The sequence below is a fragment of the Lactuca serriola genome, chromosome 8 (genome assembly GCF_051521515.1).
Source record: "Lactuca serriola cultivar US96UC23 chromosome 8, Lser_US96UC23_V15, whole genome shotgun sequence".
Lineage (NCBI taxonomy): Eukaryota > Viridiplantae > Streptophyta > Magnoliopsida > Asterales > Asteraceae > Lactuca > Lactuca serriola.
The window spans coordinates 112,968,736-112,977,583 of NC_136415.1; the positions used below are offsets into that span (position 1 = coordinate 112,968,736).

The 8,848-nt window shown below is 40.2% G+C and overlaps 1 non-coding gene across 1 annotated transcript; it reads left to right on the plus strand.

Moving 5' to 3' along the window:
- The first annotated feature begins 7,504 nt into the window (after positions 1-7,504).
- LOC145071913 (small nucleolar RNA R71) lies at positions 7,505-7,611 on the plus strand. Its single transcript, XR_013690875.1, has one exon. It is a non-coding gene; the product is annotated as a small nucleolar RNA R71 (small nucleolar RNA).
- Positions 7,612-8,848: the final 1,237 nt, after the last annotated feature.

Sequence of the window (8,848 nt, forward strand, 5' to 3'; positions counted from 1 at the left end):
CAACGGCTCCATTTTGTCATGAGATCGTTGATGCTCGACCTTGATTTTCCTGCAAGCCAAGCACCTCTCCACATACCATGCCACATCTCACTTCATACATGGCTACCTATAGTCAGGCCGGAGATCCCTTATACATATTGGTCGCTCCGGGATAAATAGAGAATCTCGACTTGTGTGCCTCCTCCATCAAAACCTGACTCACACCACCCCAATAGGGAACCCACGCCCTCCGATGAAGGGTCAATAATCCCTGACTATCATAATCAACGGAATCCACTTGACCCACTATGCACTCATTCCTCTAATGCTCGTCTTTCATAGCGTCAACCTGAGCCTCTTGAATCTGCTCTAAGAGTGGGGTAATCACGGTCATCCTTAAACACAAATCACGGATCGGTGCAGCAACCGCCTTGTGGCTAAGAGCATCGGCCACCACATTGGCCTTCCCTGGGTGATAAAGGATCTTACAATCATAATTCTTTACCACATCCAGCCATTTACGTTGTCTCGTATTCAGATTCGGATGATCCATCAGATACCTCAACATCTTATGATCTGTGTAAATAGTACAGCGGGCCCCATAAAAGGTAATGTCGCCAAATCTAAGGCGAAAACCACATTCCCCAGCTACAAATCATGTGTGGGATAATTCGCCACAAAATCCTCAACACCCTCTGGCAGGGTCAGAATCGGCGCCTCACCCAATATCTGCCTCAAAGTCTCAAAAGCTTCCTACTACTCAGGCCCCCAACAAAATGTGGCAACCTTCTTCATTAACCGGGTCAACGGAACCACTATCTTGGAGAAATCTTGAATGAATCTTCGATAGTAACCTGCTAATCCCAGAAAACTCCAAATCTCAGATGGAGACCTCGAAACTTTCCACCTCATCGCCGCCTCAACCTTGGCTGGATCGACCAAAATACCATTCTGGTTGACAAGGTGCCCCAAAAACTGCACCTCATGCAACCAAAACTCACACTTGGAGAACTGTACATACAATCTCTCCCTCCTTGGAGTCTCCAATACCTCCCTAAGATGCTCCTCATGCTGCTCCTGGATCTTGGAATAGACCAAGATGCCATCGATAAACACAAACATAGACCGATCCAGCATAGGCCCGCATACACGATTCATGAGATCCATAAATGTGGCTGGAGCATTGGTGAGCCCGAAGGGGATCACCACGAACTCATAATGACCGTAACGAGTCCGGAAGGCCGTCTTCTATATATCCTCCTCTCTGACCATCATCTGATGATAACCTGAATGTAGATCAATCTTGAAGAACCAAGATGCATCCTGAAGATGGTCAAATAAATTGTCAAACCTTAGGAGAAAATAAGCGTTCTTCACTGTTATCTTACTTAGCTCTCGGTAGTCGATAAACTTTCAATGCGACCCATCCTTCTTCTTTACACACAAGATCGATGCTCCCCAGGGTGAACTACTCCGCCGAAAAAAATACCTTATCTAACAGCTGATGTAGCTGTGTAGACAACTCCTACATCTTTAGGGGTGCTAACGATAAGGTGCTTTGGCTATAGGAGTCGCACCTTGAACCAAGTCAGTCCAAAAGTCCACCTGCCTCTCCAGAGGCAGCAGGAAAATCATGTAGAAACACATTCGAGTACTCCTGAACAATCGGTACAACATCCACAATCACCTTCCCCTTCTCTCAGGTATCCATCACATAAGCAACAAATCCAGAATAACCCTGCTGAAGGTAGCGCTTGGCCTGATCTGCTGAATAGAGAGCCAATCCATACTAAACACCCTCTCCCTGAATCACTAACTCTCCCCTACTTGGGGTCTGAATATGTACTAACTAAAGCTCGCAATCAATCATTGCCCCATTGGGGCTCAACCAATCCACCCCCACAATGACCTTGCTCATGCGTAGGGGAATGAGAATCAAATCAATCAGGTACCGCTCATTAAACAACTCCAATATGCATCCTTGATGAACCCTTGATACTGACACAGGACGATCATCAGCAATCTCAACCTCTAATGGGTAATCCAGCTCCCTCGGAGCATCAAAAAATCTCCTGTTGAGCGTGAGAGATATAAAGGACTGGGTATCTCCCTAATCAAACAAAACCAAACCAAAGATACTGTTCACGAGGAACGAACCAAAACCAAAACATGGATATAAGCAAGAAAAATCGGCATAAATAAAAAGATAAGGATAAGAAACATACATGTCACCACATCTGGTGTAGCACGAGCCTCCTCGGCTGTCAGCTGAAATGCCCTACTCCTCACAATAAGCGCCTCCACCTTGCCCTGATGGCTATCAGTAATCCACAATGTTGTCGGAGAGGGTGTTGCAACTGGTCCTCCTACTGCTAAACTCGGGCAGTTGGCCTTCTTATGGCCCTTCTAATTACAATGGAAGAAAATTAGATCAGCTACCTAGGTGGTGGTGGCAATGCATTCCCTGCTAAAGTGACCCGTCATGCCGCACTTGAAGCAGCCAGAACCACCCACCTTGCACGCCTCATCGTGCGTCTTGCCACACTTACCATAGCGGCCCATGCCCTACTGGCCCCTCGACCTTGAGTCAAAAACCTAGGGCCTCTTTCCCGAACCCTCAAAACTCTGAACCTTATCCGACTTCCAGTTCTTCTCCATCTCCATGTCAATTTCCCTCTCTCTGGCTCGCGTCACCATATCATCAAGTGTCTTGCAACTGGATCTGCTCACAAACTATCTGATATCGCTCCTTAACATTTTGTGCTATCTTGCCTTCTTCATCTCCACGTCTACCACATACTGCAAAACCAGTAACACCCTCTCTCAAAACATAGCAATGATCTCTGCTACCGTCTCAGTAGTCTGGCAAAGGTCCCAAAACTCCCTTGCCAATTGATGGACCTCAATCACCAGTGTAAACTCAGCCCGAAATCTCATCACGAAGTCCGCCCAAGTCATCGACTCAACCACCTTACCTCCCAAGGTGTGTCCAACCTCCTCCCACTAGTCTCAAGCTCCGTCTTTCAGAAGATAGGATGCAAGTCTAACCTTTTCCAAAATTTCCATGATACCCTCCTTGACAGTACCGAAGATCACAAGAGTCTGCTCAAGAATACTGCGAGTAATCTCTGATGAAATGAACTCACACATCGGATCATCCATAAACTCGACCCCAGAGCCCGAACCCGAACCATCACCGACACCATAACCACTACCAGAACCTCCTCGAGTGACCACCATACTGAAAATAAACCATTCAAACCATCAAAATATATATACTCGAAGAATTCCACATTCTACAATCTTCCTTGTATCATCACTGTTGGATTAATGTCTAAGTCTATAACTATAATTGGTAAGACTTTACCCGACCTGACATGGTCTATTTGGGTTGCATGGAGCATTTGGATAGACTATAATGAGAGAAATAACACGTAAGGTTTGTTAATATATTATAAGTTATAATATATTAATAAGATTATTTAATTAGTATTGATCAAGAATTAATCTAGAATTAATTAAGTGATCAAAAGAAGCTTAATTAAATATATGGGTTGATTGTGTAAATCATCCATACTTGTATAGTGGGCTATTGCTCCATGGATTGTCAAGTTGGGCTAAAACCCATAAGATGCTCCATGGTGTATTTGAACCCATGGATCCAAGGAAATGGAAATCCATGACAATTAGGGTTTACCCTAATTGTAACAACTATATAAGATCATATTCTTTGACAAAATCGGCCACTATGGAGGAAGAGAAGGGCTAGCCGATTTTAGAAGTGTTCAAGTTTCTCTCAAGTTATTCCAAGTGTATTTGGTGTTGTGTGAACCATTTGAGGTGTCACACTTGGGGCACTAGGCACTCAAGCTTCATGAGGACATTCTACATCAAAGAGGTATGTATTCTATCTTGTTATATTCATTGTTTTGTATGCTAGATTAGGATAATACCTTGGATGTTCATATTTGCATGTATAATAGAGAAAACATAGATCCAAGGTATTTAGGGTTGCATGCACACTTAGGAGTGATAGAATGCTAATAACCCAACAGTGGTATCAGAGCCTAGGCTTGTTTTCAATTATACTTGATGCAAATTGCTAAAAAAAATGCTAAAAAAGTCAAATTCCGGGCATTCTGGGCACTGGACTCGCCGAGTCCAAGGCAAAATGCATCCAACTCATCGAGTTTGTTCGTGCACTCGACGAGTTGGACCCCAGACAGCATATATTCGACTGTTTTGGCTAGAATTAGACTAGAAACATTACCCTAAGCTGTTTTTGAACCTATAAACCTGTTTTTGATGTGGTAATGTTCATTCTAATCGAATTTCAAAGATAATTGTCAATAGATTCATGTTTTGTATTAGTTTAATGGTTAGTCTAATTACATGAAAAAGTTTTATTAAATTATCTTGTTCTTATGAGTTGCTTAGATTAATAGAAATTGTTGCTTTCAATCCATCTTAATCTAAGAGATGATTCTAAAATGTGTTTGTGTAACTTGTCCTCAAGTTACATGAAAAGTCACATTAAAGTTTCTTAAAACTCATAAAAGTTGGCAAAGGTTACAAATATGAAGAGTCTTGTTCTCATTAAATGGTTTTATGACTCCATAACTTGTCCTCAAGTTATGGAGAGTCAAGAGTCACTTCATTAAGTAATAAAATGTGTAGCTTTAATTAATTCCATAAGTTACAAAATAAAGAAAAAGTTACATTCTTTAATAATTTAAAGTCTTCCATAACTTGTCCTCAAGTTATGGAACTTGAAGAGTCTTCTAATTAAAACTACTTTAAACACATAAGTTATGGAATTAATTAGTTTTGAATAGTTTCAAAACTTGCCCTCAAGTTTTGGAATTTCAAAAGTTTTATCTTATGAATACTTTAATTCCAAGTTAAGCCCTTAGGATTTTAAAAAAGTTAAAATTCAATCCTTATACTTTATAATATTATAAGTCAATAATATTTATATATATATATATATATATATATATATATATATATATATATATATATATATGTATAAGAGTAAAAGTTTACCGTTAGTAGGCCTCATTCACGAAGCCGGTCTATAAGGGGGGGTATAAGGTTACTACCTATAAAATGGCAGTTTAATGGGTGTCCACTCTCACCCACCTCTTCCTTGATTGGTGGAGGGTCGTTAGCCGAACGGGTAGGACAAAGACTATAAGTTCTCCCTTCATTAAAAGTATTAATGATAAATACTAAGTAACTAAACACTTATAATTCCCAATCTTAGTTACTTAGGAAAATGTGAATAAGGTGCTAACCCATGATATTACACTTGGCACTTTGCTTAAGTCAGTTGGTGGAGTGTGTGTGGTTTACCGGCACACTAGCTTGATTTAACAAGGTAAGCAAAGGGTTTCTTAAAGTTTAATCATAGGCCGATGGAGTGTGTGTGGTTTACCGGCACATCGGTTGGGTGATAAACATTTAAGAGTACCAAGTAATTTGCATGGTTACTTCACACCTTGTTTTGTGATCCTCGGCATCCCAGTTACAAAACCTGAAGGGAACACTCGATATTGAAACATGCCATTGAACAGTTGAATGAATCTCAAAGATCTAGGAGTTTCAAAACCAATTAAAACCTAATAATACATTTCGTTTATCTTGGTGAAAATTGGTGAATCGTCATTCACCTACCTTTAACTATTTTATAACTTGGATTACGACATCCCTCTTCCAGTTATAAATAGGTTGTTGGGTCCTAGCCTTAATATTTCATATTGGGTGTTATATTAAGGACTTTTAAATCAACTAAACTTGAATATCTCCCAAAAGATGTCTAGTTCAGACATCTATGATCTTCCCAAATCTCTTGGAACTTCACTTCCTCCACCTCCTCCAATTATTCTCCCTAACCCACAAGTTCAAGGTCACTCAAGCTCTATTGGCAAGGCAAGGTCTAGGTGTGATCACATCTTGGAGATGAAGTCACATACTGACAAGCCGGGAGAGTTGGGTGTCAAAGTCATGAGAAAGTTGGTGGCTCAATCACTTTCTAAGTCACATAGTGAATTCCTTTGGGACACCTATGAAATAGACTATGACAAGACCCTTAATGATCTTATCTATTTGCTAAGATCAACTTCCTAAAACTTTATGGACATTGACAATGATGACATTGGATATCCAATAAAGCTCTCTCTTCCCAATGGAAAGGGATCAGCCATAGTCAACTCAGTTGACCAAATGGTAAAGAGAAATGCTAAGTCTGTGATAGTCCCATGTACCATTATCAAAGAGCCCATATGTTAAATTGCCAAAGGAAGGGGCATTGGTTACGAAGCTGCCAAACTTACCTAAGGATGGTAAAGTCAATGGGTTTAACTTTATTTCAGGTAAAGTCCATTGTCTAACTATGTTAAGTTTCTACTCTGAGATTCTTATTACATGATGTGACTGGGTCATATAGTGATGTTTTAAGAATCAAAGGAAAAGTGGAGAAGGAAGTATATGCTAATTCTGATCGCAAAGATGGATTTCGATCGCATGGTTAATGATCAGAATTTTGAGCAGGTGCTTAAGAGTTATGATAAATTTCTTAGGAATAGATAACAACATAGTTTTCATATGCACTTTGATGTGTGTAAATTCAACTAGTTTTATCCCTACTTTTTATTAATAATTTAAGCACACAAAGGCAGTGAACCTGTCTTTAAGTGGTATAGATTGATAAGTGAGGTATCGAACTCAGGGAACGGGTAATTAAACTAATAACTAATTTTAACTAAAACAAATAATAAAAGTAAAGGGTTTTTCTCTAGTTTTGCAAGACTAGAAACTTAGACAAACTAAATTAACTAATTAACTAAAGCAACAACTATTCACCAAATTTGATAAAGATGTTTCTATGTTGTGGATGGATGCTTGCTGGTTCCGGAGCATTGTTCTTGTTTCTTGGATAGCAGCATCATGGTCACTATGTCTTTTCTCGGAAGCGGCCACAAATTTAGTTAGCATATCTTCCAAGCTTGGCTTCCTCTCTTGCACCGACTCCTCCTTTTGGTAAAAGCCTCTTCCTTTTTGTTTGTACTTCTCCTCCTTGGCCTTCTTATACTCTTCGTAAGGCAGCCACTCCTTCTTTTGTTTGCGCCAGTCCTCATCATACCGGTCACCACTCGAATAACATACTTGTGCCTTTTTGTTGCCGTTCTCATCCAAATCGCAATCTCTAATGAGGTGAGGTCCCTTGCAGTTTTCACAACCCACCCGTATGGCATGGATAGTTTGATCCATTTTGTCCATTCTCCTATCCATGGTTTTTAACATGGCCATGACCGCGGATAAATCTTCAGTAGCAGCGTACGCGGCTCCCCTCGTGACATCATTCCTAGGGTTGTGGTATTCTCTAGAGTGTTTAGAGAATTCTTCAATCAATTCTTTAATCACCGGGGGTGGCTTCTTTGTAAGTGGGCCTTGTGAGTCTAGCAACTGCCGGGTTGTGACATTGACTCCATCATAAAAGATGGAAACTTCTTGCTGGCTGTTTAGATCATGGTGTGGGCAATTTCGTAGCAGACTTTTGTACCTCTCCCATGCTTCATATAAAGACTCTCCAGCTTGCTGTTCAAAGTTTGCAATGGCCTTCTTGAGTTTGGCTATTTTGGATGGTGGGCAAAAGTGATCAATAAATTCTTCCTTCATTCTGGCCCAAGTAGTGACTGACCCGAGGGGAAGTGATTTGAGCCAGTCTTTAGCAGCACCCTTGAAGGTTACCGAAAGCATCCGAAGTAGTTGAGTTTCGCGGGTTACATTTGGAATGTTGAAGTAATCAGCAACATCATTTACTTCATCCAAATGTTTATAGGCATCTTCATGATCTTTCCCATAGAAAGGTATTTCCTTGAGCACAGCTAGGATATGACCTTTTAGCTCGAAGGTAGCAGTTGCAGGAATTGCGGGTTGCACAAGTCCCGGGCCATGGTCGTCGCGCATCCTCTTCTTCCATTCTCCCATGGGAATTTCATCAATGTTAGCCATAGTGAATGCTAACTCTTCCTCCGATTCGGTTTCTTGTTCGTACGTTGCCTCCTCTTCTTCCTCGGTCTCGTATCCAATATCTTCTTGAATTGGCTCCTCAATTGTCAAGGAAGCGCTAGAAGCTCCTGATTTACTGCTCTTCTTTTTCCCAAAAACAGTCTTCAAGTTGGACAATGGTGATTTCTTTGGTGTGCTTGAACTCTCCACGTCCTTCCCTTTGTTTCTTTTCAATTCGGATTCGGGGTCTTCAAACGGGGGTACCAGTGGTGTGTTTGCTCCTCTGGTCATGAGAATCCTGAAATTGATCAAATAAAAAAAAACGTAAAAAGAACAAAAGGATTGTAAAAAAATTGCTAACTAAACTGCTACTCGCCGAGTAGGTACGAGTGCACTCGGCGAGTATCAGTGATATTTCAAAAAAAAAAAAATTTTAAGTTTTAACCTAACTAAAACAGATACTAAAACCTAATTACTAGTTACTAAATTGCAATAAATGAACTTTATGCAAGTAAACTCACACAAAGGATCGAAAAAAATTAGGAATTAGCTTAATTATTTAGAACCGTTCCCCGGCAACGGCGCCAAAAACTTGATGTGTGTAAATTCAACTAGTTTTATCCCTACTTTTTATTAATAATTTGAGCACACAAAGGCAGTGAACCTGTCTTTAAGTGGTATAGATTGATAAGTGAGGTATCGAACTCAGGGAACGGGTAATTAAACTAATAACTAATTTTAACTAAAACAAATAATAAAAGTAAAGGGTTTTTCTCTAGTTTTGCAAGACTAGAAACTTAGACAAACTAAATTAACTAATTAACTAAAGCAACAACTATTCACCAAATTTGATAAA